This window comes from Rhinoderma darwinii, chromosome 1 (genome assembly GCF_050947455.1).
Source record: "Rhinoderma darwinii isolate aRhiDar2 chromosome 1, aRhiDar2.hap1, whole genome shotgun sequence".
NCBI classification, from domain to species: domain Eukaryota; kingdom Metazoa; phylum Chordata; class Amphibia; order Anura; family Rhinodermatidae; genus Rhinoderma; species Rhinoderma darwinii.
In genome coordinates this window covers 216,280,652-216,306,364 of record NC_134687.1, presented here as the reverse complement: position 1 = coordinate 216,306,364, position 25,713 = coordinate 216,280,652, and the positions used below count along the sequence as shown (strand labels likewise).

Here is a 25,713-nt window from a genome sequence, read left to right as displayed (position 1 = left end):
AGTAGACTTTAAAAGCATATACATTATAACAGTGCTATAGAAATCAAGACGTTTCACTTATTTATGATTTGAACATTACGTAGATTTCATACTCTAAAAAAATTATTGGATTAATGATGTAACTTTATGTCTTAAGGATAGAATTAAGTATGATCTAATGATGTCTTGCCGCCTCAAACTTTAGCAGCCTAAAGAATTTCATTAAGACAAGATGAAATTACACTTTTCTCTTCTTCTGAAAGTAGACTTTAAAAGCATATACATTATAACAGTGCTATAGCTCAAAATATAAATGATGATAACACCATCGATTTTCTTGCATATTTTTGTGTTTTATAGAGCCTGGATAGTTTAGTGGGTAGAGTATCACATGAGTCTTTTGAAAAAACAATCTATCACTTATCTATGACTGAAACTCTCTTTGAAACTAAGGTAAATAGTTGATAGAGCATCACACTTTCGATCTGAGGGTACCTGTTCAGGTGTAAGTCTTTTGAAAAACAACCTATCACTTATCCATGACTGAAACTCTCTTTGAAACTAAGAACTAGTCCATGCTTTTAAGATTTCCTGGATGTCAGAACAAAATTTAAACTTTATGCCTTAAAAAAGAAAAATGTATGATCTAACAATGTCTTGACTGTTTAAACTTTAGCACCGTAGCTGATTTTATCAAGTCAAAATAACTTTATACTTTTCTTGTCTAAGTAACCCTTGAAACCACATAACAAAGCACTCCAGGTCAGAATATATATGAGAAGGAGAGAAACGCCGATTTTCCCGCACACGTTTTGGTTTTGGTTTTGGTTTTGGTTTTGGTTTTGGTTTTGGAGAGCCTGGATAGCTCAGTCGGTAGAGCATCAGACTTTTAATCTGAGGGTCCAGGGTTCAAGTCCCTGTTCAGGCGCATGTCTTTTAGAAATCAAGACGTTTCACTTATTTATGATTTGAACATTACGTAGATTTCATACTCTAAAAAAATTATTGGATTAATGATGTAACTTTATGTCTTAAGGATAGAATTAAGTATGATCTAATGATGTCTTGCCGCCTCAAACTTTAGCAGCCTAAAGAATTTCATTAAGACAAGATGAAATTACACTTTTCTCTTCTTCTGAAAGTAGACTTTAAAAGCATATACATTATAACAGTGCTATAGCTCAAAATATAAATTATGATAACACCATCGATTTTCTTGCATATTTTTGTGTTTTATAGAGCCTGGATAGTTTAGTGGGTAGAGTATCACATGAGTCTTTTGAAAAAACAATCTATCACTTATCTATGACTGAAACTCTCTTTGAAACTAAGGTAAATAGTTGATAGAGCATCACACTTTCGATCTGAGGGTACCTGTTCAGGTGTAAGTCTTTTGAAAAACAACCTATCACTTATCCATGACTGAAACTCTCTTTGAAACTAAGAACTAGTCCATGCTTTTAAGATTTCCTGGATGTCAGAACAAAATTTAAACTTTATGCCTTAAAAAAGAAAAATGTATGATCTAACAATGTCTTGACTGTTTAAACTTTAGCACCGTAGCTGATTTTATCAAGTCAAAATAACTTTATACTTTTCTTGTCTAAGTAACCCTTGAAACCACATAACAAAGCACTCCAGGTCAGAATATATATGAGAAGGAGAGAAACGCCGATTTTCCCGCACACGTTTTGGTTTTGGAGAGCCTGGATAGCTCAGTCGGTAGAGCATCAGACTTTTAATCTGAGGGTCCAGGGTTCAAGTCCCTGTTCAGGCACATGTCTTTTAGAAATCAAGACGTTTCACTTATTTATGATTTGAACATTACGTAGATTTCATACTCTAAAAAAATTATTGGATTAATGATGTAACTTTATGTCTTAAGGATAGAATTAAGTATGATCTAATGATGTCTTGCCGCCTCAAACTTTAGCAGCCTAAAGAATTTCATTAAGACAAGATGAAATTACACTTTTCTCTTCTTCTGAAAGTAGACTTTAAAAGCATATACATTATAACAGTGCTATAGCTCAAAATATAAATGATGATAACACCATCGATTTTCTTGCATATTTTTGTGTTTTATAGAGCCTGGATAGTTTAGTGGGTAGAGTATCACATGAGTCTTTTGAAAAAACAATCTATCACTTATCTATGACTGAAACTCTCTTTGAAACTAAGGTAAATAGTTGATAGAGAATCACACTTTCGATCTGAGGGTACCTGTTCAGGTGTAAGTCTTTTGAAAAACAACCTATCACTTATCCATGACTGAAACTCTCTTTGAAACTAAGAACTAGTCCATGCTTTTAAGATTTCCTGGATGTCAGAACAAAATTTAAACTTTATGCCTTAAAAAAGAAAAATGTATGATCTAACAATGTCTTGACTGTTTAAACTTTAGCACCGTAGCTGATTTTATCAAGTCAAAATAACTTTATACTTTTCTTGTCTAAGTAACCCTTGAAACCACATAACAAAGCACTCCAGGTCAGAATATATATGAGAAGGAGAGCCTTTTGGTTTTGGTTTTGGTTTTGGAGAGCCTGGATAGCTCAGTCGGTAGAGCATCAGACTTTTAATCTGAGGGTCCAGGGTTCAAGTCCCTGTTCAGGCGCATGTCTTTTAGAAATCAAGACGTTTCACTTATTTATGATTTGAACATTACGTAGATTTCATACTCTAAAAAAATTATTGGATTAATGATGTAACTTTATGTCTTAAGGATAGAATTAAGTATGATCTAATGATGTCTTGCCGCCTCAAACTTTAGCAGCCTAAAGAATTTCATTAAGACAAGATGAAATTACACTTTTCTCTTCTTCTGAAAGTAGACTTTAAAAGCATATACATTATAACAGTGCTATAGCTCAAAATATAAATGATGATAACACCATCGATTTTCTTGCATATTTTTGTGTTTTATAGAGCCTGGATAGTTTAGTGGGTAGAGTATCACATGAGTCTTTTGAAAAAACAATCTATCACTTATCTATGACTGAAACTCTCTTTGAAACTAAGGTAAATAGTTGATAGAGCATCACACTTTCGATCTGAGGGTACCTGTTCAGGTGTAAGTCTTTTGAAAAACAACCTATCACTTATCCATGACTGAAACTCTCTTTGAAACTAAGAACTAGTCCATGCTTTTAAGATTTCCTGGATGTCAGAACAAAATTTAAACTTTATGCCTTAAAAAAGAAAAATGTATGATCTAACAATGTCTTGACTGTTTAAACTTTAGCACCGTAGCTGATTTTATCAAGTCAAAATAACTTTATACTTTTCTTGTCTAAGTAACCCTTGAAACCACATAACAAAGCACTCCAGGTCAGAATATATATGAGAAGGAGAGAAACGCCGATTTTCCCGCACACGTTTTGGTTTTGGTTTTGGTTTTGGTTTTGGTTTTGGTTTTGGAGAGCCTGGATAGCTCAGTCGGTAGAGCATCAGACTTTTAATCTGAGGGTCCAGGGTTCAAGTCCCTGTTCAGGCGCATGTCTTTTAGAAATCAAGACGTTTCACTTATTTATGATTTGAACATTACGTAGATTTCATACTCTAAAAAAATTATTGGATTAATGATGTAACTTTATGTCTTAAGGATAGAATTAAGTATGATCTAATGATGTCTTGCCGCCTCAAACTTTAGCAGCCTAAAGAATTTCATTAAGACAAGATGAAATTACACTTTTCTCTTCTTCTGAAAGTAGACTTTAAAAGCATATACATTATAACAGTGCTATAGCTCAAAATATAAATTATGATAACACCATCGATTTTCTTGCATATTTTTGTGTTTTATAGAGCCTGGATAGTTTAGTGGGTAGAGTATCACATGAGTCTTTTGAAAAAACAATCTATCACTTATCTATGACTGAAACTCTCTTTGAAACTAAGGTAAATAGTTGATAGAGCATCACACTTTCGATCTGAGGGTACCTGTTCAGGTGTAAGTCTTTTGAAAAACAACCTATCACTTATCCATGACTGAAACTCTCTTTGAAACTAAGAACTAGTCCATGCTTTTAAGATTTCCTGGATGTCAGAACAAAATTTAAACTTTATGCCTTAAAAAAGAAAAATGTATGATCTAACAATGTCTTGACTGTTTAAACTTTAGCACCGTAGCTGATTTTATCAAGTCAAAATAACTTTATACTTTTCTTGTCTAAGTAACCCTTGAAACCACATAACAAAGCACTCCAGGTCAGAATATATATGAGAAGGAGAGAAACGCCGATTTTCCCGCACACGTTTTGGTTTTGGAGAGCCTGGATAGCTCAGTCGGTAGAGCATCAGACTTTTAATCTGAGGGTCCAGGGTTCAAGTCCCTGTTCAGGCACATGTCTTTTAGAAATCAAGACGTTTCACTTATTTATGATTTGAACATTACGTAGATTTCATACTCTAAAAAAATTATTGGATTAATGATGTAACTTTATGTCTTAAGGATAGAATTAAGTATGATCTAATGATGTCTTGCCGCCTCAAACTTTAGCAGCCTAAAGAATTTCATTAAGACAAGATGAAATTACACTTTTCTCTTCTTCTGAAAGTAGACTTTAAAAGCATATACATTATAACAGTGCTATAGCTCAAAATATAAATGATGATAACACCATCGATTTTCTTGCATATTTTTGTGTTTTATAGAGCCTGGATAGTTTAGTGGGTAGAGTATCACATGAGTCTTTTGAAAAAACAATCTATCACTTATCTATGACTGAAACTCTCTTTGAAACTAAGGTAAATAGTTGATAGAGCATCACACTTTCGATCTGAGGGTACCTGTTCAGGTGTAAGTCTTTTGAAAAACAACCTATCACTTATCCATGACTGAAACTCTCTTTGAAACTAAGAACTAGTCCATGCTTTTAAGATTTCCTGGATGTCAGAACAAAATTTAAACTTTATGCCTTAAAAAAGAAAAATGTATGATCTAACAATGTCTTGACTGTTTAAACTTTAGCACCGTAGCTGATTTTATCAAGTCAAAATAACTTTATACTTTTCTTGTCTAAGTAACCCTTGAAACCACATAACAAAGCACTCCAGGTCAGAATATATATGAGAAGGAGAGAAACGCCGATTTTCCCGCACACGTTTTGGTTTTGGAGAGCCTGGATAGCTCAGTCGGTAGAGCATCAGACTTTTAATCTGAGGGTCCAGGGTTCAAGTCCCTGTTCAGGCGTGTGTCTTTTAGAAATCAAGACGTTTCACTTATTTATGATTTGAACATTACGTAGATTTCATACTCTAAAAAAATTATTGGATTAATGATGTAACTTTATGTCTTAAGGATAGAATTAAGTATGATCTAATGATGTCTTGCCGCCTCAAACTTTAGCAGCCTAAAGAATTTCATTAAGACAAGATGAAATTACACTTTTCTCTTCTTCTGAAAGTAGACTTTAAAAGCATATACATTATAACAGTGCTATAGCTCAAAATATAAATGATGATAACACCATCGATTTTCTTGCATATTTTTGTGTTTTATAGAGCCTGGATAGTTTAGTGGGTAGAGTATCACATGAGTCTTTTGAAAAAACAATCTATCACTTATCTATGACTGAAACTCTCTTTGAAACTAAGGTAAATAGTTGATAGAGCATCACACTTTCGATCTGAGGGTACCTGTTCAGGTGTAAGTCTTTTGAAAAACAACCTATCACTTATCCATGACTGAAACTCTCTTTGAAACTAAGAACTAGTCCATGCTTTTAAGATTTCCTGGATGTCAGAACAAAATTTAAACTTTATGCCTTAAAAAAGAAAAATGTATGATCTAACAATGTCTTGACTGTTTAAACTTTAGCACCGTAGCTGATTTTATCAAGTCAAAATAACTTTATACTTTTCTTGTCTAAGTAACCCTTGAAACCACATAACAAAGCACTCCAGGTCAGAATATATATGAGAAGGAGAGAAACGCCGATTTTCCCGCACACGTTTTGGCTTTGGAGAGCCTGGATAGCTCAGTCGGTAGAGCATCAGACTTTTAATCTGAGGGTCCAGGGTTCAAGTCCCTGTTCAGGCGTGTGTCTTTTAGAAATCAAGACGTTTCACTTATTTATGATTTGAACATTACGTAGATTTCATACTCTAAAAAAATTATTGGATTAATGATGTAACTTTATGTCTTAAGGATAGAATTAAGTATGATCTAATGATGTCTTGCCGCCTCAAACTTTAGCAGCCTAAAGAATTTCATTAAGACAAGATGAAATTACACTTTTCTCTTCTTCTGAAAGTAGACTTTAAAAGCATATACATTATAACAGTGCTATAGCTCAAAATATAAATGATGATAACACCATCGATTTTCTTGCATATTTTTGTGTTTTATAGAGCCTGGATAGTTTAGTGGGTAGAGTATCACATGAGTCTTTTGAAAAAACAATCTATCACTTATCTATGACTGAAACTCTCTTTGAAACTAAGGTAAATAGTTGATAGAGCATCACACTTTCGATCTGAGGGTACCTGTTCAGGTGTAAGTCTTTTGAAAAACAACCTATCACTTATCCATGACTGAAACTCTCTTTGAAACTAAGAACTAGTCCATGCTTTTAAGATTTCCTGGATGTCAGAACAAAATTTAAACTTTATGCCTTAAAAAAGAAAAATGTATGATCTAACAATGTCTTGACTGTTTAAACTTTAGCACCGTAGCTGATTTTATCAAGTCAAAATAACTTTATACTTTTCTTGTCTAAGTAACCCTTGAAACCACATAACAAAGCACTCCAGGTCAGAATATATATGAGAAGGAGAGAAACGCCGATTTTCCCGCACACGTTTTGGCTTTGGAGAGCCTGGATAGCTCAGTCGGTAGAGCATCAGACTTTTAATCTGAGGGTCCAGGGTTCAAGTCCCTGTTCAGGCGTGTGTCTTTTAGAAATCAAGACGTTTCACTTATTTATGATTTGAACATTACGTAGATTTCATACTCTAAAAAAATTATTGGATTAATGATGTAACTTTATGTCTTAAGGATAGAATTAAGTATGATCTAATGATGTCTTGCCGCCTCAAACTTTAGCAGCCTAAAGAATTTCATTAAGACAAGATGAAATTACACTTTTCTCTTCTTCTGAAAGTAGACTTTAAAAGCATATACATTATAACAGTGCTATAGCTCAAAATATAAATGATGATAACACCATCGATTTTCTTGCATATTTTTGTGTTTTATAGAGCCTGGATAGTTTAGTGGGTAGAGTATCACATGAGTCTTTTGAAAAAACAATCTATCACTTATCTATGACTGAAACTCTCTTTGAAACTAAGGTAAATAGTTGATAGAGCATCACACTTTCGATCTGAGGGTACCTGTTCAGGTGTAAGTCTTTTGAAAAACAACCTATCACTTATCCATGACTGAAACTCTCTTTGAAACTAAGAACTAGTCCATGCTTTTAAGATTTCCTGGATGTCAGAACAAAATTTAAACTTTATGCCTTAAAAAAGAAAAATGTATGATCTAACAATGTCTTGACTGTTTAAACTTTAGCACCGTAGCTGATTTTATCAAGTCAAAATAACTTTATACTTTTCTTGTCTAAGTAACCCTTGAAACCACATAACAAAGCACTCCAGGTCAGAATATATATGAGAAGGAGAGAAACGCCGATTTTCCCGCACACGTTTTGGCTTTGGAGAGCCTGGATAGCTCAGTCGGTAGAGCATCAGACTTTTAATCTGAGGGTCCAGGGTTCAAGTCCCTGTTCAGGCGTGTGTCTTTTAGAAATCAAGACGTTTCACTTATTTATGATTTGAACATTACGTAGATTTCATACTCTAAAAAAATTATTGGATTAATGATGTAACTTTATGTCTTAAGGATAGAATTAAGTATGATCTAATGATGTTTTGCCGCCTCAAACTTTAGCAGCCTAAAGAATTTCATTAAGACAAGATGAAATTACACTTTTCTCTTCTTCTGAAAGTAGACTTTAAAAGCATATACATTATAACAGTGCTATAGCTCAAAATATAAATGATGATAACACCATCGATTTTCTTGCATATTTTTGTGTTTTATAGAGCCTGGATAGTTTAGTAGGTAGAGTATCACATGAGTCTTTTGAAAAAACAATCTATCACTTATCTATGACTGAAACTCTCTTTGAAACTAAGGTAAATAGTTGATAGAGCATCACACTTTCGATCTGAGGGTACCTGTTCAGGTGTAAGTCTTTTGAAAAACAACCTATCACTTATCCATGACTGAAACTCTCTTTGAAACTAAGAACTAGTCCATGCTTTTAAGATTTCCTGGATGTCAGAACAAAATTTAAACTTTATGCCTTAAAAAAGAAAAATGTATGATCTAACAATGTCTTGACTGTTTAAACTTTAGCACCGTAGCTGATTTTATCAAGTCAAAATAACTTTATACTTTTCTTGTCTAAGTAACCCTTGAAACCACATAACAAAGCACTCCAGGTCAGAATATATATGAGAAGGAGAGAAACGCCGATTTTCCCGCACACGTTTTGGCTTTGGAGAGCCTGGATAGCTCAGTCGGTAGAGCATCAGACTTTTAATCTGAGGGTCCAGGGTTCAAGTCCCTGTTCAGGCGTGTGTCTTTTAGAAATCAAGACGTTTCACTTATTTATGATTTGAACATTACGTAGATTTCATACTCTAAAAAAATTATTGGATTAATGATGTAACTTTATGTCTTAAGGATAGAATTAAGTATGATCTAATGATGTCTTGCCGCCTCAAACTTTAGCAGCCTAAAGAATTTCATTAAGACAAGATGAAATTACACTTTTCTCTTCTTCTGAAAGTAGACTTTAAAAGCATATACATTATAACAGTGCTATAGCTCAAAATATAAATGATGATAACACCATCGATTTTCTTGCATATTTTTGTGTTTTATAGAGCCTGGATAGTTTAGTGGGTAGAGTATCACATGAGTCTTTTGAAAAAACAATCTATCACTTATCTATGACTGAAACTCTCTTTGAAACTAAGGTAAATAGTTGATAGAGCATCACACTTTCGATCTGAGGGTACCTGTTCAGGTGTAAGTCTTTTGAAAAACAACCTATCACTTATCCATGACTGAAACTCTCTTTGAAACTAAGAACTAGTCCATGCTTTTAAGATTTCCTGGATGTCAGAACAAAATTTAAACTTTATGCCTTAAAAAAGAAAAATGTATGATCTAACAATGTCTTGACTGTTTAAACTTTAGCACCGTAGCTGATTTTATCAAGTCAAAATAACTTTATACTTTTCTTGTCTAAGTAACCCTTGAAACCACATAACAAAGCACTCCAGGTCAGAATATATATGAGAAGGAGAGAAACGCCGATTTTCCCGCACACGTTTTGGTTTTGGAGAGCCTGGATAGCTCAGTCGGTAGAGCATCAGACTTTTAATCTGAGGGTCCAGGGTTCAAGTCCCTGTTCAGGCGCGTGTCTTTTAGAAATCAAGACGTTTCACTTATTTATGATTTGAACATTACGTAGATTTCATACTCTAAAAAAATTATTGGATTAATGATGTAACTTTATGTCTTAAGGATAGAATTAAGTATGATCTAATGATGTCTTGCCGCCTCAAACTTTAGCAGCCTAAAGAATTTCATTAAGACAAGATGAAATTACACTTTTCTCTTCTTCTGAAAGTAGACTTTAAAAGCATATACATTATAACAGTGCTATAGCTCAAAATATAAATGATGATAACACCATCGATTTTCTTGCATATTTTTGTGTTTTATAGAGCCTGGATAGTTTAGTAGGTAGAGTATCACATGAGTCTTTTGAAAAAACAATCTATCACTTATCTATGACTGAAACTCTATTTGAAACTAAGGTAAATAGTTGATAGAGCATCACACTTTCGATCTGAGGGTACCTGTTCAGGTGTAAGTCTTTTGAAAAACAACCTATCACTTATCCATGACTGAAACTCTCTTTGAAACTAAGAACTAGTCCATGCTTTTAAGATTTCCTGGATGTCAGAACAAAATTTAAACTTTATGCCTTAAAAAAGAAAAATGTATGATCTAACAATGTCTTGACTGTTTAAACTTTAGCACCGTTGCTGATTTTATCAAGTCAAAATAACTTTATACTTTTCTTGTCTAAGTAACCCTTGAAACCACATAACAAAGCACTCCAGGTCAGAATATATATGAGAAGGAGAGAAACGCCGATTTTCCCGCACACGTTTTGGTTTTGGAGAGCCTGGATAGCTCAGTCGGTAGAGCATCAACTTTTAATCTGAGGGTCCAGGGTTCAAGTCCCTGTTCAGGCGTGTGTCTTTTAGAAATCAAGACGTTTCACTTATTTATGATTTGAACATTACGTAGATTTCATACTCTAAAATAATTATTGGATTAATGATGTAACTTTATGTCTTAAGGATAGAATTAAGTATGATCTAATGATGTCTTGCCGCCTCAAACTTTAGCAGCCTAAAGAATTTCATTAAGACAAGATGAAATTACACTTTTCTCTTCTTCTGAAAGTAGACTTTAAAAGCATATACATTATAACAGTGCTATAGCTCAAAATATAAATGATGATAACACCATCGATTTTCTTGCATATTTTTGTGTTTTATAGAGCCTGGATAGTTTAGTGGGTAGAGTATCACATGAGTCTTTTGAAAAAACAATCTATCACTTATCTATGACTGAAACTCTCTTTGAAACTAAGGTAAATAGTTGATAGAGCATCACACTTTCGATCTGAGGGTACCTGTTCAGGTGTAAGTCTTTTGAAAAACAACCTATCACTTATCCATGACTGAAACTCTCTTTGAAACTAAGAACTAGTCCATGCTTTTAAGATTTCCTGGATGTCAGAACAAAATTTAAACTTTATGCCTTAAAAAAGAAAAATGTATGATCTAACAATGTCTTGACTGTTTAAACTTTAGCACCGTAGCTGATTTTATCAAGTCAAAATAACTTTATACTTTTCTTGTCTAAGTAACCCTTGAAACCACATAACAAAGCACTCCAGGTCAGAATATATATGAGAAGGAGAGAAACGCCGATTTTCCCGCACACGTTTTGGTTTTGGAGAGCCTGGATAGCTCAGTCGGTAGAGCATCAGACTTTTAATCTGAGGGTCCAGGGTTCAAGTCCCTGTTCAGGCGCGTGTCTTTTAGAAATCAAGACGTTTCACTTATTTATGATTTGAACATTACGTAGATTTCATACTCTAAAAAAATTGTTGGATTAATGATGTAACTTTATGTCTTAAGGATAGAATTAAGTATGATCTAATGATGTCTTGCCGCCTCAAACTTTAGCAGCCTAAAGAATTTCATTAAGACAAGATGAAATTACACTTTTCTCTTCTTCTGAAAGTAGACTTTAAAAGCATATACATTATAACAGTGCTATAGCTCAAAATATAAATGATGATAACACCATCGATTTTCTTGCATATTTTTGTGTTTTATAGAGCCTGGATAGTTTAGTGGGTAGAGTATCACATGAGTCTTTTGAAAAAACAATCTATCACTTATCTATGACTGAAACTCTCTTTGAAACTAAGGTAAATAGTTGATAGAGCATCACACTTTCGATCTGAGGGTACCTGTTCAGGTGTAAGTCTTTTGAAAAACAACCTATCACTTATCCATGACTGAAACTCTCTTTGAAACTAAGAACTAGTCCATGCTTTTAAGATTTCCTGGATGTCAGAACAAAATTTAAACTTTATGCCTTAAAAAAGAAAAATGTATGATCTAACAATGTCTTGACTGTTTAAACTTTAGCACCGTAGCTGATTTTATCAAGTCAAAATAACTTTATACTTTTCTTGTCTAAGTAACCCTTGAAACCACATAACAAAGCACTCCAGGTCAGAATATATATGAGAAGGAGAGAAACGCCGATTTTCCCGCACACGTTTTGGTTTTGGAGAGCCTGGATAGCTCAGTCGGTAGAGCATCAGACTTTTAATCTGAGGGTCCAGGGTTCAAGTCCCTGTTCAGGCGCGTGTCTTTTAGAAATCAAGACGTTTCACTTATTTATGATTTGAACATTACGTAGATTTCATACTCTAAAAAAATTGTTGGATTAATGATGTAACTTTATGTCTTAAGGATAGAATTAAGTATGATCTAATGATGTCTTGCCGCCTCAAACTTTAGCAGCCTAAAGAATTTCATTAAGACAAGATGAAATTACACTTTTCTCTTCTTCTGAAAGTAGACTTTAAAAGCATATACATTATAACAGTGCTATAGCTCAAAATATAAATGATGATAACACCATCGATTTTCTTGCATATTTTTGTGTTTTATAGAGCCTGGATAGTTTAGTGGGTAGAGTATCACATGAGTCTTTTGAAAAAACAATCTATCACTTATCTATGACTGAAACTCTCTTTGAAACTAAGGTAAATAGTTGATAGAGCATCACACTTTCGATCTGAGGGTACCTGTTCAGGTGTAAGTCTTTTGAAAAACAACCTATCACTTATCCATGACTGAAACTCTCTTTGAAACTAAGAACTAGTCCATGCTTTTAAGATTTCCTGGATGTCAGAACAAAATTTAAACTTTATGCCTTAAAAAAGAAAAATGTATGATCTAACAATGTCTTGACTGTTTAAACTTTAGCACCGTAGCTGATTTTATCAAGTCAAAATAACTTTATACTTTTCTTGTCTAAGTAACCCTTGAAACCACATAACAAAGCACTCCAGGTCAGAATATATATGAGAAGGAGAGAAACGCCGATTTTCCCGCACACGTTTTGGTTTTGTAGAGACTGGATAGCTCAGTCGGTAAAGCATCAGACTTTTAATCTGAGGGTCCAGGGTTCAAGTCCCTGTTCAGGCGTGTGTCTTTTAGAAATCAAGACGTTTCACTTATTTATAATTTGAACATTACGTAGATTTCATACTCTAAAAAAATTATTGGATTAATGATGTAACTTTATGTCTTAAGGATAGAATTAAGTATGATCTAATGATGTCTTGCCGCCTCAAACTTTAGCAGCCTAAAGAATTTCATTAAGACAAGATGAAATTACACTTTTCTCTTCTTCTGAAAGTAGACTTTAAAAGCATATACATTATAACAGTGCTATAGCTCAAAATATAAATGATGATAACACCATCGATTTTCTTGCATATTTTTGTGTTTTATAGAGCCTGGATAGTTTAGTGGGTAGAGTATCACATGAGTCTTTTGAAAAAACAATCTATCACTTATCTATGACTGAAACTCTCTTTGAAACTAAGGTAAATAGTTGATAGAGCATCACACTTTCGATCTGAGGGTACCTGTTCAGGTGTAAGTCTTTTGAAAAACAACCTATCACTTATCCATGACTGAAACTCTCTTTGAAACTAAGAACTAGTCCATGCTTTTAAGATTTCCTGGATGTCAGAACAAAATTTAAACTTTATGCCTTAAAAAAGAAAAATGTATGATCTAACAATGTCTTGACTGTTTAAACTTTAGCACCGTAGCTGATTTTATCAAGTCAAAATAACTTTATACTTTTCTTGTCTAAGTAACCCTTGAAACCACATAACAAAGCACTCCAGGTCAGAATATATATGAGAAGGAGAGAAACGCCGATTTTCCCGCACACGTTTTGGTTTTGGAGAGCCTGGATAGCTCAGTCGGTAGAGCATCAGACTTTTAATCTGAGGGTCCAGGGTTCAAGTCCCTGTTCAGGCGTGTGTCTTTTAGAAATCAAGACGTTTCACTTATTTATGATTTGAACATTACGTAGATTTCATACTCTAAAAAAATTATTGGATTACTGATGTAACTTTATGTCTTAAGGATAGAATTAAGTATGATCTAATGATGTCTTGCCGCCTCAAACTTTAGCAGCCTAAAGAATTTCATTAAGACAAGATGAAATTACACTTTTCTCTTCTTCTGAAAGTAGACTTTAAAAGCATATACATTATAACAGTGCTATAGCTCAAAATATAAATGATGATAACACCATCGATTTTCTTGCATATTTTTGTGTTTTATAGAGCCTGGATAGTTTAGTGGGTAGAGTATCACATGAGTCTTTTGAAAAAACAATCTATCACTTATCTATGACTGAAACTCTCTTTGAAACTAAGGTAAATAGTTGATAGAGCATCACACTTTCGATCTGAGGGTACCTGTTCAGGCGTAAGTCTTTTGAAAAACAACCTATCACTTATCCATGACTGAAACTCTCTTTGAAACTAAGAACTAGTCCATGCTTTTAAGATTTCCTGGATGTCAGAACAAAATTTAAACTTTATGCCTTAAAAAAGAAAAATGTATGATCTAACAATGTCTTGACTGTTTAAACTTTAGCACCGTAGCTGATTTTATCAAGTCAAAATAACTTTATACTTTTCTTGTCTAAGTAACCCTTGAAACCACATAACAAAGCACTCCAGGTCAGAATATATATGAGAAGGAGAGAAACGCCGATTTTCCCACACACGTTTTGGTTTTGGAGAGCCTGGATAGCTCAGTCGGTAGAGCATCAGACTTTTAATCTGAGGGTCCAGGGTTCAAGTCCCTGTTCAGGCGCGTGTCTTTTAGAAATCAAGACGTTTCACTTATTTATGATTTGAACATTACGTAGATTTCATACTCTAAAAAAATTATTGGATTAATGATGTAACTTTATGTCTTAAGGATAGAATTAAGTATGATCTAATGATGTCTTGCCGCCTCAAACTTTAGCAGCCTAAAGAATTTCATTAAGACAAGATGAAATTACACTTTTCTCTTCTTCTGAAAGTAGACTTTAAAAGCATATACATTATAACAGTGCTATAGCTCAAAATATAAATGATGATAACACCATCGATTTTCTTGCATATTTTTGTGTTTTATAGAGCCTGGATAGTTTAGTGGGTAGAGTATCACATGAGTCTTTTGAAAAAACAATCTATCACTTATCTATGACTGAAACTCTCTTTGAAACTAAGGTAAATAGTTGATAGAGCATCACACTTTCTATCTGAGGGTACCTGTTCAGGTGTAAGTCTTTTGAAAAACAACCTATCACTTATCCATGACTGAAACTCTCTTTGAAACTAAGAACTAGTCCATGCTTTTAAGATTTCCTGGATGTCAGAACAAAATTTAAACTTTATGCCTTAAAAAAGAAAAATGTATGATCTAACAATGTCTTGACTGTTTAAACTTTAGCACCGTAGCTGATTTTATCAAGTCAAAATAACTTTATACTTTTCTTGTCTAAGTAACCCTTGAAACCACATAACAAAGCACTCCAGGTCAGAATATATATGAGAAGGAGAGAAACGCCGATTTTCCCGCACACATTTTGGTTTTGGAGAGCCTGGATAGCTCAGTCGGTAGAGCATCAGACTTTTAATCTGAGGGTCCAGGGTTCAAGTCCCTGTTCAGGCGCGTGTCTTTTAGAAATCAAGACGTTTCACTTATTTATGATTTGAACATTACGTAGATTTCATACTCTAAAAAAATTATTGGATTAATGATGTAACTTTATGTCTTAAGGATAGAATTAAGTATGATCTAATGATGTCTTGCCGCCTCAAACTTTAGCAGCCTAAAGAATTTCATTAAGACAAGATGAAATTACACTTTTCTCTTCTTCTGAAAGTAGACTTTAAAAGCATATACATTATAACAGTGCTACAGCTCAAAATATAAATGATGATAACACCATCGATTTTCTTGCATATTTTTGTGTTTTATAGAGCCTGGATAGTTTAGTGGGTAGAGTATCACATGAGTCTTTTGAAAAAACAATCTATCACTTATCTATGACTGAAACTCTCTTTGAAACTAAGGTAAATAGTTGATAGAGCATCACACTTTCGATCTGAGGGTACCTGTTCAGGTGTAAGTCTTTTGAAAAACAACCTATCACTTATCCATGACTGAAACTCTCTTTGAAACTAAGAACTAGTCCATGCTTTTAAGATTTCCTGGATGTCAGAACAAAATTTAAACTTTATGCCTTAAAAAAGAAAAATGTATGATCTAACAATGTCTTGACTGTTTAAACTTTAGCACCGTAGCTGATTTTATCAAGTCAAAATAACTTTATACTTTTCTTGTCTAAGTAACCCTTGAAACCACATAACAAAGCACTCCAGGTCAGAATATATATGAGAAGGAGAGAAACGCCGATTTTCCCGCACACGTTTTGGTTTTGGAGAGCCTGGATAGCTCAGTCGGTAGAGCATCAGACTTTTAATCTGAGGGTCCAGGGTTCAAGTCCCTGTTCAGGCACGTGTCTTTTAGAAAACAAGACGTTTCACTTATTTATGATTTGAACATTACGTAGATTTCATACTCTAAAAAAATTATTGGATTAATGATGTAACTTTATGTCTTAAGGATAGAATTAAGTATGATCTAATGATGTCTTGCCGCCTCAAACTTTAGCAGCCTAAAGAATTTCATTAAGACAAGATGAAATTACACTTTTCTCTTCTTCTGAAAGTAGACTTTAAAAGCATATACATTATAACAGTGCTATAGCTCAAAATATAAATGATGATAACACCATCGATTTTCTTGCATATTTTTGTGTTTTATAGAGCCTGGATAGTTTAGTGGGTAGAGTATCACATGAGTCTTTTGAAAAAACAATCTATCACTTATCTATGACTGAAACTCTCTTTGAAACTAAGGTAAATAGTTGATAGAGCATCACACTTTCGATCTGAGGGTACCTGTTCAGGTGTAAGTCTTTTGAAAAACAACCTATCACTTATCCATGACTGAAACTCTCTTTGAAACTAAGAACTAGTCCATGCTTTTAAGATTTCCTGGATGTCAGAACAAAATTTAAACTTTATGCCTTAAAAAAGAAAAATGTATGATCTAACAATGTCTTGACTGTTTAAACTTTAGCACCGTAGCTGATTTTATCAAGTCAAAATAACTTTATACTTTTCTTGTCTAAGTAACCCTTGAAACCACATAACAAAGCACTCCAGGTCAGAATATATATGAGAAGGAGAGAAACGCCGATTTTCCCGCACACGTTTTGGTTTTGGAGAGCCTGGATAGCTCAGTCGGTAGAGCATCAGACTTTTAATCTGAGGGTCCAGGGTTCAAGTCCCTGTTCAGGCGTGTGTCTTTTAGAAATCAAGACGTTTCACTTATTTATGATTTGAACATTACGTAGATTTCATACTCTAAAAAAATTATTGGATTAATGATGTAACTTTATGTCTTAAGGATAGAATTAAGTATGATCTAATGATGTCTTGCCGCCTCAAACTTTAGCAGCCTAAAGAATTTCATTAAGACAAGATGAAATTACACTTTTCTCTTCTTCTGAAAGTAGACTTTAAAAGCATATACATTATAACAGTGCTATAGCTCAAAATATAAATGATGATAACACCATCGATTTTCTTGCATATTTTTGTGTTTTATAGAGCCTGGATAGTTTAGTGGGTAGAGTATCACATGAGTCTTTTGAAAAAACAATCTATCACTTATCTATGACTGAAACTCTCTTTGAAACTAAGGTAAATAGTTGATAGAGCATCACACTTTCGATCTGAGGGTACCTGTTCAGGTGTAAGTCTTTTGAAAAACAACCTATCACTTATCCATGACTGAAACTCTCTTTGAAACTAAGAACTAGTCCATGCTTTTAAGATTTCCTGGATGTCAGAACAAAATTTAAACTTTATGCCTTAAAAAAGAAAAATGTATGATCTAACAATGTCTTGACTGTTTAAACTTTAGCACCGTAGCTGATTTTATCAAGTCAAAATAACTTTATACTTTTCTTGTCTAAGTAACCCTTGAAACCACATAACAAAGCACTCCAGGTCAGAATATATATGAGAAGGAGAGAAACGCCGATTTTCCCGCACACGTTTTGGTTTTGGAGAGCCTGGATAGCTCAGTCGGTAGAGCATCAGACTTTTAATCTGAGGGTCCAGGGTTCAAGTCCCTGTTCAGGCGTGTGTCTTTTAGAAATCAAGACGTTTCACTTATTTATGATTTGAACATTACGTAGATTTCATACTCTAAAAAAATTATTGGATTACTGATGTAACTTTATGTCTTAAGGATAGAATTAAGTATGATCTAATGATGTCTTGCCGCCTCAAACTTTAGCAGCCTAAAGAATTTCATTAAGACAAGATGAAATTACACTTTTCTCTTCTTCTGAAAGTAGACTTTAAAAGCATATACATTATAACAGTGCTATAGCTCAAAATATAAATGATGATAACACCATCGATTTTCTTGCATATTTTTGTGTTTTATAGAGCCTGGATAGTTTAGTGGGTAGAGTATCACATGAGTCTTTTGAAAAAACAATCTATCACTTATCTATGACTGAAACTCTCTTTGAAACTAAGGTAAATAGTTGATAGAGCATCACACTTTCGATCTGAGGGTACCTGTTCAGGCGTAAGTCTTTTGAAAAACAACCTATCACTTATCCATGACTGAAACTCTCTTTGAAACTAAGAACTAGTCCATGCTTTTAAGATTTCCTGGATGTCAGAACAAAATTTAAACTTTATGCCTTAAAAAAGAAAAATGTATGATCTAACAATGTCTTGACTGTTTAAACTTTAGCACCGTAGCTGATTTTATCAAGTCAAAATAACTTTATACTTTTCTTGTCTAAGTAACCCTTGAAACCACATAACAAAGCACTCCAGGTCAGAATATATATGAGAAGGAGAGAAACGCCGATTTTCCCACACACGTTTTGGTTTTGGAGAGCCTGGATAGCTCAGTCGGTAGAGCATCAGACTTTTAATCTGAGGGTCCAGGGTTCAAGTCCCTGTTCAGGCGCGTGTCTTTTAGAAATCAAGACGTTTCACTTATTTATGATTTGAACATTACGTAGATTTCATACTCTAAAAAAATTATTGGATTAATGATGTAACTTTATGTCTTAAGGATAGAATTAAGTATGATCTAATGATGTCTTGCCGCCTCAAACTTTAGCAGCCTAAAGAATTTCATTAAGACAAGATGAAATTACACTTTTCTCTTCTTCTGAAAGTAGACTTTAAAAGCATATACATTATAACAGTGCTATAGCTCAAAATATAAATGATGATAACACCATCGATTTTCTTGCATATTTTTGTGTTTTATAGAGCCTGGATAGTTTAGTGGGTAGAGTATCACATGAGTCTTTTGAAAAAACAATCTATCACTTATCTATGACTGAAACTCTCTTTGAAACTAAGGTAAATAGTTGATAGAGCATCACACTTTCTATCTGAGGGTACCTGTTCAGGTGTAAGTCTTTTGAAAAACAACCTATCACTTATCCATGACTGAAACTCTCTTTGAAACTAAGAACTAGTCCATGCTTTTAAGATTTCCTGGATGTCAGAACAAAATTTAAACTTTATGCCTTAAAAAAGAAAAATGTATGATCTAACAATGTCTTGACTGTTTAAACTTTAGCACCGTAGCTGATTTTATCAAGTCAAAATAACTTTATACTTTTCTTGTCTAAGTAACCCTTGAAACCACATAACAAAGCACTCCAGGTCAGAATATATATGAGAAGGAGAGAAACGCCGATTTTCCCGCACACATTTTGGTTTTGGAGAGCCTGGATAGCTCAGTCGGTAGAGCATCAGACTTTTAATCTGAGGGTCCAGGGTTCAAGTCCCTGTTCAGGCGCGTGTCTTTTAGAAATCAAGACGTTTCACTTATTTATGATTTGAACATTACGTAGATTTCATACTCTAAAAAAATTATTGGATTAATGATGTAACTTTATGTCTTAAGGATAGAATTAAGTATGATCTAATGATGTCTTGCCGCCTCAAACTTTAGCAGCCTAAAGAATTTCATTAAGACAAGATGAAATTACACTTTTCTCTTCTTCTGAAAGTAGACTTTAAAAGCATATACATTATAACAGTGCTACAGCTCAAAATATAAATGATGATAACACCATCGATTTTCTTGCATATTTTTGTGTTTTATAGAGCCTGGATAGTTTAGTGGGTAGAGTATCACATGAGTCTTTTGAAAAAACAATCTATCACTTATCTATGACTGAAACTCTCTTTGAAACTAAGGTAAATAGTTGATAGAGCATCACACTTTCGATCTGAGGGTACCTGTTCAGGTGTAAGTCTTTTGAAAAACAACCTATCACTTATCCATGACTGAAACTCTCTTTGAAACTAAGAACTAGTCCATGCTTTTAAGATTTCCTGGATGTCAGAACAAAATTTAAACTTTATGCCTTAAAAAAGAAAAATGTATGATCTAACAATGTCTTGACTGTTTAAACTTTAGCACCGTAGCTGATTTTATCAAGTCAAAATAACTTTATACTTTTCTTGTCTAAGTAACCCTTGAAACCACATAACAAAGCACTCCAGGTCAGAATATATATGAGAAGGAGAGAAACGCCGATTTTCCCGCACACGTTTTGGTTTTGGAGAGCCTGGATAGCTCAGTCGGTAGAGCATCAGACTTTTAATCTGAGGGTCCAGGGTTCAAGTCCCTGTTCAGGCGCGTGTCTTTTAGAAAACAAGACGTTTCACTTATTTATGATTTGAACATTACGTAGATTTCATACTCTAAAAAAATTATTGGATTAATGATGTAACTTTATGTCTTAAGGATAGAATTAAGTATGATCTAATGATGTCTTGCCGCCTCAAACTTTAGCAGCCTAAAGAATTTCATTAAGACAAGATGAAATTACACTTTTCTCTTCTTCTGAAAGTAGACTTTAAAAGCATATACATTATAACAGTGCTATAGCTCAAAATATAAATGATGATAACACCATCGATTTTCTTGCATATTTTTGTGTTTTATAGAGCCTGGATAGTTTAGTGGGTAGAGTATCACATGAGTCTTTTGAAAAAACAATCTATCACTTATCTATGACTGAAACTCTCTTTGAAACTAAGGTAAATAGTTGATAGAGCATCACACTTTCGATCTGAGGGTACCTGTTCAGGTGTAAGTCTTTTGAAAAACAACCTATCACTTATCCATGACTGAAACTCTCTTTGAAACTAAGAACTAGTCCATGCTTTTAAGATTTCCTGGATGTCAGAACAAAATTTAAACTTTATGCCTTAAAAAAGAAAAATGTATGATCTAACAATGTCTTGACTGTTTAAACTTTAGCACCGTAGCTGATTTTATCAAGTCAAAATAACTTTATACTTTTCTTGTCTAAGTAACCCTTGAAACCACATAACAAAGCACTCCAGGTCAGAATATATATGAGAAGGAGAGAAACGCCGATTTTCCCGCACACGTTTTGGAGAGCCTGGATAGCTCAGTCGGTAGAGCATCAGACTTTTAATCTGAGGGTCCAGGGTTCAAGTCCCTGTTCAGGCGCGTGTCTTTTAGAAATCAAGACGTTTCACTTATTTATGATTTGAACATTACGTAGATTTCATACTCTAAAAAAATTATTGGATTAATGATGTAACTTTATGTCTTAAGGATAGAATTAAGTATGATCTAATGATGTCTTGCCGCCTCAAACTTTAGCAGCCTAAAGAATTTCATTAAGACAAGATGAAATTACACTTTTCTCTTCTTCTGAAAGTAGACTTTAAAAGCATATACATTATAACAGTGCTACAGCTCAAAATATAAATGATGATAACACCATCGATTTTCTTGCATATTTTTGTGTTTTATAGAGCCTGGATAGTTTAGTGGGTAGAGTATCACATGAGTCTTTTGAAAAAACAATCTATCACTTATCTATGACTGAAACTCTCTTTGAAACTAAGGTAAATAGTTGATAGAGCATCACACTTTCGATCTGAGGGTACCTGTTCAGGTGTAAGTCTTTTGAAAAACAACCTATCACTTATCCATGACTGAAACTCTCTTTGAAACTAAGAACTAGTCCATGCTTTTAAGATTTCCTGGATGTCAGAACAAAATTTAAACTTTATGCCTTAAAAAAGAAAAATGTATGATCTAACAATGTCTTGACTGTTTAAACTTTAGCACCGTAGCTGATTTTATCAAGTCAAAATAACTTTATACTTTTCTTGTCTAAGTAACCCTTGAAACCACATAACAAAGCACTCCAGGTCAGAATATATATGAGAAGGAGAGAAACGCCGATTTTCCCGCACACGTTTTGGTTTTGGAGAGCCTGGATAGCTCAGTCGGTAGAGCATCAGACTTTTAATCTGAGGGTCCAGGGTTCAAGTCCCTGTTCAGGCGCGTGTCTTTTAGAAAACAAGACGTTTCACTTATTTATGATTTGAACATTACGTAGATTTCATACTCTAAAAAAATTATTGGATTAATGATGTAACTTTATGTCTTAAGGATAGAATTAAGTATGATCTAATGATGTCTTGCCGCCTCAAACTTTAGCAGCCTAAAGAATTTCATTAAGACAAGATGAAATTACACTTTTCTCTTCTTCTGAAAGTAGACTTTAAAAGCATATACATTATAACAGTGCTATAGCTCAAAATATAAATGATGATAACACCATCGATTTTCTTGCATATTTTTGTGTTTTATAGAGCCTGGATAGTTTAGTGGGTAGAGTATCACATGAGTCTTTTGAAAAAACAATCTATCACTTATCTATGACTGAAACTCTCTTTGAAACTAAGGTAAATAGTTGATAGAGCATCACACTTTCGATCTGAGGGTACCTGTTCAGGTGTAAGTCTTTTGAAAAACAACCTATCACTTATCCATGACTGAAACTCTCTTTGAAACTAAGAACTAGTCCATGCTTTTAAGATTTCCTGGATGTCAGAACAAAATTTAAACTTTATGCCTTAAAAAAGAAAAATGTATGATCTAACAATGTCTTGACTGTTTAAACTTTAGCACCGTAGCTGATTTTATCAAGTCAAAATAACTTTATACTTTTCTTGTCTAAGTAACCCTTGAAACCACATAACAAAGCACTCCAGGTCAGAATATATATGAGAAGGAGAGAAACGCCGATTTTCCCGCACACGTTTTGGTTTTGGAGAGCCTGGATAGCTCAGTCGGTAGAGCATCAGACTTTTAATCTGAGGGTCCAGGGTTCAAGTCCCTGTTCAGGCGCGTGTCTTTTAGAAATCAAGACGTTTCACTTATTTATGATTTGAACATTACGTAGATTTCATACTCTAAAAAAATTATTGGATTAATGATGTAACTTTATGTCTTAAGGATAGAATTAAGTATGATCTAATGATGTCTTGCCGCCTCAAACTTTAGCAGCCTAAAGAATTTCATTAAGACAAGATGAAATTACACTTTTCTCTTCTTCTGAAAGTAGACTTTAAAAGCATATACATTATAACAGTGCTACAGCTCAAAATATAAATGATGATAACACCATCGATTTTCTTGCATATTTTTGTGTTTTATAGAGCCTGGATAGTTTAGTGGGTAGAGTATCACATGAGTCTTTTGAAAAAACAATCTATCACTTATCTATGACTGAAACTCTCTTTGAAACTAAGGTAAATAGTTGATAGAGCATCACACTTTCGATCTGAGGGTACCTGTTCAGGTGTAAGTCTTTTGAAAAACAACCTATCACTTATCCATGACTGAAACTCTCTTTGAAACTAAGAACTAGTCCATGCTTTTAAGATTTCCTGGATGTCAGAACAAAATTTAAACTTTATGCCTTAAAAAAGAAAAATGTATGATCTAACAATGTCTTGACTGTTTAAACTTTAGCACCGTAGCTGATTTTATCAAGTCAAAATAACTTTATACTTTTCTTGTCTAAGTAACCCTTGAAACCACATAACAAAGCACTCCAGGTCAGAATATATATGAGAAGGAGAGAAACGCCGATTTTCCCGCACACGTTTTGGTTTTGGAGAGCCTGGATAGCTCAGTCGGTAGAGCATCAGACTTTTAATCTGAGGGTCCAGGGTTCAAGTCCCTGTTCAGGCGCGTGTCTTTTAGAAAACAAGACGTTTCACTTATTTATGATTTGAACATTACGTAGATTTCATACTCTAAAAAAATTATTGGATTAATGATGTAACTTTATGTCTTAAGGATAGAATTAAGTATGATCTAATGATGTCTTGCCGCCTCAAACTTTAGCAGCCTAAAGAATTTCATTAAGACAAGATGAAATTACACTTTTCTCTTCTTCTGAAAGTAGACTTTAAAAGCATATACATTATAACAGTGCTATAGCTCAAAATATAAATGATGATAACACCATCGATTTTCTTGCATATTTTTGTGTTTTATAGAGCCTGGATAGTTTAGTGGGTAGAGTATCACATGAGTCTTTTGAAAAAACAATCTATCACTTATCTATGACTGAAACTCTCTTTGAAACTAAGGTAAATAGTTGATAGAGCATCACACTTTCGATCTGAGGGTACCTGTTCAGGTGTAAGTCTTTTGAAAAACAACCTATCACTTATCCATGACTGAAACTCTCTTTGAAACTAAGAACTAGTCCATGCTTTTAAGATTTCCTGGATGTCAGAACAAAATTTAAACTTTATGCCTTAAAAAAGAAAAATGTATGATCTAACAATGTCTTGACTGTTTAAACTTTAGCACCGTAGCTGATTTTATCAAGTCAAAATAACTTTATACTTTTCTTGTCTAAGTAACCCTTGAAACCACATAACAAAGCACTCCAGGTCAGAATATATATGAGAAGGAGAGAAACGCCGATTTTCCCGCACACGTTTTGGTTTTGGAGAGCCTGGATAGCTCAGTCGGTAGAGCATCAGACTTTTAATCTGAGGGTCCAGGGTTCAAGTCCCTGTTCAGGCGTGTGTCTTTTAGAAATCAAGACGTTTCACTTATTTATGATTTGAACATTACGTAGATTTCATACTCTAAAAAAATTATTGGATTAATGATGTAACTTTATGTCTTAAGGATAGAATTAAGTATGATCTAATGATGTCTTGCCGCCTCAAACTTTAGCAGCCTAAAGAATTTCATTAAGACAAGATGAAATTACACTTTTCTCTTCTTCTGAAAGTAGACTTTAAAAGCATATACATTATAACAGTGCTATAGCTCAAAATATAAATGATGATAACACCATCGATTTTCTTGCATATTTTTGTGTTTTATAGAGCCTGGATAGTTTAGTGGGTAGAGTATCACATGAGTCTTTTGAAAAAACAATCTATCACTTATCTATGACTGAAACTCTCTTTGAAACTAAGGTAAATAGTTGATAGAGCATCACACTTTCGATCTGAGGGTACCTGTTCAGGTGTAAGTCTTTTGAAAAACAACCTATCACTTATCCATGACTGAAACTCTCTTTGAAACTAAGAACTAGTCCATGCTTTTAAGATTTCCTGGATGTCAGAACAAAATTTAAACTTTATGCCTTAAAAAAGAAAAATGTATGATCTAACAATGTCTTGACTGTTTAAACTTTAGCACCGTAGCTGATTTTATCAAGTCAAAATAACTTTATACTTTTCTTGTCTAAGTAACCCTTGAAACCACATAACAAAGCACTCCAGGTCAGAATATATATGAGAAGGAGAGAAACGCCGATTTTCCCGCACACGTTTTGGTTTTGGAGAGCCTGGATAGCTCAGTCGGTAGAGCATCAGACTTTTAATCTGAGGGTCCAGGGTTCAAGTCCCTGTTCAGGCGCGTGTCTTTTAGAAATCAAGACGTTTCACTTATTTATGATTTGAACATTACGTAGATTTCATACTCTAAAAAAATTGTTGGATTAATGATGTAACTTTATGTCTTAGGGATAGAATTAAGTATGATCTAATGATGTCTTGCCGCCTCAAACTTTAGCAGCCTAAAGAATTT

At 33.9% G+C, this 25,713-nt stretch overlaps 28 non-coding genes across 28 annotated transcripts; all 28 read left to right on the top strand.

Annotated features, from left to right (window-relative positions):
• The first annotated feature begins 834 nt into the window (after positions 1-834).
• Positions 835-907, top strand: TRNAK-UUU (transfer RNA lysine (anticodon UUU)). Its single transcript has one exon. It is a non-coding gene; the product is annotated as a tRNA-Lys (tRNA).
• A 776-nt stretch (positions 908-1,683) lies between these two features.
• TRNAK-UUU (transfer RNA lysine (anticodon UUU)) lies at positions 1,684-1,756 on the top strand. Its single transcript has one exon. It is a non-coding gene; the product is annotated as a tRNA-Lys (tRNA).
• Positions 1,757-2,523: 767 nt separating this feature from the next.
• TRNAK-UUU (transfer RNA lysine (anticodon UUU)) lies at positions 2,524-2,596 on the top strand. Its single transcript has one exon. It is a non-coding gene; the product is annotated as a tRNA-Lys (tRNA).
• Positions 2,597-3,402: 806 nt separating this feature from the next.
• TRNAK-UUU (transfer RNA lysine (anticodon UUU)) lies at positions 3,403-3,475 on the top strand. Its single transcript has one exon. It is a non-coding gene; the product is annotated as a tRNA-Lys (tRNA).
• A 776-nt stretch (positions 3,476-4,251) lies between these two features.
• Positions 4,252-4,324, top strand: TRNAK-UUU (transfer RNA lysine (anticodon UUU)). Its single transcript has one exon. It is a non-coding gene; the product is annotated as a tRNA-Lys (tRNA).
• Positions 4,325-5,100: 776 nt separating this feature from the next.
• TRNAK-UUU (transfer RNA lysine (anticodon UUU)) lies at positions 5,101-5,173 on the top strand. Its single transcript has one exon. It is a non-coding gene; the product is annotated as a tRNA-Lys (tRNA).
• A 776-nt stretch (positions 5,174-5,949) lies between these two features.
• Positions 5,950-6,022, top strand: TRNAK-UUU (transfer RNA lysine (anticodon UUU)). The gene has a single exon. It is a non-coding gene; the product is annotated as a tRNA-Lys (tRNA).
• Positions 6,023-6,798: 776 nt separating this feature from the next.
• On the top strand, positions 6,799-6,871 carry TRNAK-UUU (transfer RNA lysine (anticodon UUU)). Its single transcript has one exon. It is a non-coding gene; the product is annotated as a tRNA-Lys (tRNA).
• A 776-nt stretch (positions 6,872-7,647) lies between these two features.
• On the top strand, positions 7,648-7,720 carry TRNAK-UUU (transfer RNA lysine (anticodon UUU)). Its single transcript has one exon. It is a non-coding gene; the product is annotated as a tRNA-Lys (tRNA).
• Positions 7,721-8,496: 776 nt separating this feature from the next.
• TRNAK-UUU (transfer RNA lysine (anticodon UUU)) lies at positions 8,497-8,569 on the top strand. Its single transcript has one exon. It is a non-coding gene; the product is annotated as a tRNA-Lys (tRNA).
• Positions 8,570-9,345: 776 nt separating this feature from the next.
• Positions 9,346-9,418, top strand: TRNAK-UUU (transfer RNA lysine (anticodon UUU)). The gene has a single exon. It is a non-coding gene; the product is annotated as a tRNA-Lys (tRNA).
• Positions 9,419-11,042: 1,624 nt separating this feature from the next.
• On the top strand, positions 11,043-11,115 carry TRNAK-UUU (transfer RNA lysine (anticodon UUU)). The gene has a single exon. It is a non-coding gene; the product is annotated as a tRNA-Lys (tRNA).
• A 776-nt stretch (positions 11,116-11,891) lies between these two features.
• On the top strand, positions 11,892-11,964 carry TRNAK-UUU (transfer RNA lysine (anticodon UUU)). The gene has a single exon. It is a non-coding gene; the product is annotated as a tRNA-Lys (tRNA).
• A 1,625-nt stretch (positions 11,965-13,589) lies between these two features.
• Positions 13,590-13,662, top strand: TRNAK-UUU (transfer RNA lysine (anticodon UUU)). The gene has a single exon. It is a non-coding gene; the product is annotated as a tRNA-Lys (tRNA).
• Positions 13,663-14,438: 776 nt separating this feature from the next.
• On the top strand, positions 14,439-14,511 carry TRNAK-UUU (transfer RNA lysine (anticodon UUU)). Its single transcript has one exon. It is a non-coding gene; the product is annotated as a tRNA-Lys (tRNA).
• A 776-nt stretch (positions 14,512-15,287) lies between these two features.
• On the top strand, positions 15,288-15,360 carry TRNAK-UUU (transfer RNA lysine (anticodon UUU)). Its single transcript has one exon. It is a non-coding gene; the product is annotated as a tRNA-Lys (tRNA).
• A 776-nt stretch (positions 15,361-16,136) lies between these two features.
• On the top strand, positions 16,137-16,209 carry TRNAK-UUU (transfer RNA lysine (anticodon UUU)). The gene has a single exon. It is a non-coding gene; the product is annotated as a tRNA-Lys (tRNA).
• Positions 16,210-16,985: 776 nt separating this feature from the next.
• TRNAK-UUU (transfer RNA lysine (anticodon UUU)) lies at positions 16,986-17,058 on the top strand. The gene has a single exon. It is a non-coding gene; the product is annotated as a tRNA-Lys (tRNA).
• Positions 17,059-17,834: 776 nt separating this feature from the next.
• Positions 17,835-17,907, top strand: TRNAK-UUU (transfer RNA lysine (anticodon UUU)). Its single transcript has one exon. It is a non-coding gene; the product is annotated as a tRNA-Lys (tRNA).
• Positions 17,908-18,683: 776 nt separating this feature from the next.
• On the top strand, positions 18,684-18,756 carry TRNAK-UUU (transfer RNA lysine (anticodon UUU)). The gene has a single exon. It is a non-coding gene; the product is annotated as a tRNA-Lys (tRNA).
• Positions 18,757-19,532: 776 nt separating this feature from the next.
• On the top strand, positions 19,533-19,605 carry TRNAK-UUU (transfer RNA lysine (anticodon UUU)). The gene has a single exon. It is a non-coding gene; the product is annotated as a tRNA-Lys (tRNA).
• Positions 19,606-20,381: 776 nt separating this feature from the next.
• TRNAK-UUU (transfer RNA lysine (anticodon UUU)) lies at positions 20,382-20,454 on the top strand. Its single transcript has one exon. It is a non-coding gene; the product is annotated as a tRNA-Lys (tRNA).
• Positions 20,455-21,224: 770 nt separating this feature from the next.
• Positions 21,225-21,297, top strand: TRNAK-UUU (transfer RNA lysine (anticodon UUU)). Its single transcript has one exon. It is a non-coding gene; the product is annotated as a tRNA-Lys (tRNA).
• Positions 21,298-22,073: 776 nt separating this feature from the next.
• Positions 22,074-22,146, top strand: TRNAK-UUU (transfer RNA lysine (anticodon UUU)). Its single transcript has one exon. It is a non-coding gene; the product is annotated as a tRNA-Lys (tRNA).
• A 776-nt stretch (positions 22,147-22,922) lies between these two features.
• TRNAK-UUU (transfer RNA lysine (anticodon UUU)) lies at positions 22,923-22,995 on the top strand. Its single transcript has one exon. It is a non-coding gene; the product is annotated as a tRNA-Lys (tRNA).
• A 776-nt stretch (positions 22,996-23,771) lies between these two features.
• Positions 23,772-23,844, top strand: TRNAK-UUU (transfer RNA lysine (anticodon UUU)). Its single transcript has one exon. It is a non-coding gene; the product is annotated as a tRNA-Lys (tRNA).
• Positions 23,845-24,620: 776 nt separating this feature from the next.
• TRNAK-UUU (transfer RNA lysine (anticodon UUU)) lies at positions 24,621-24,693 on the top strand. Its single transcript has one exon. It is a non-coding gene; the product is annotated as a tRNA-Lys (tRNA).
• Positions 24,694-25,469: 776 nt separating this feature from the next.
• Positions 25,470-25,542, top strand: TRNAK-UUU (transfer RNA lysine (anticodon UUU)). Its single transcript has one exon. It is a non-coding gene; the product is annotated as a tRNA-Lys (tRNA).
• Positions 25,543-25,713: the final 171 nt, after the last annotated feature.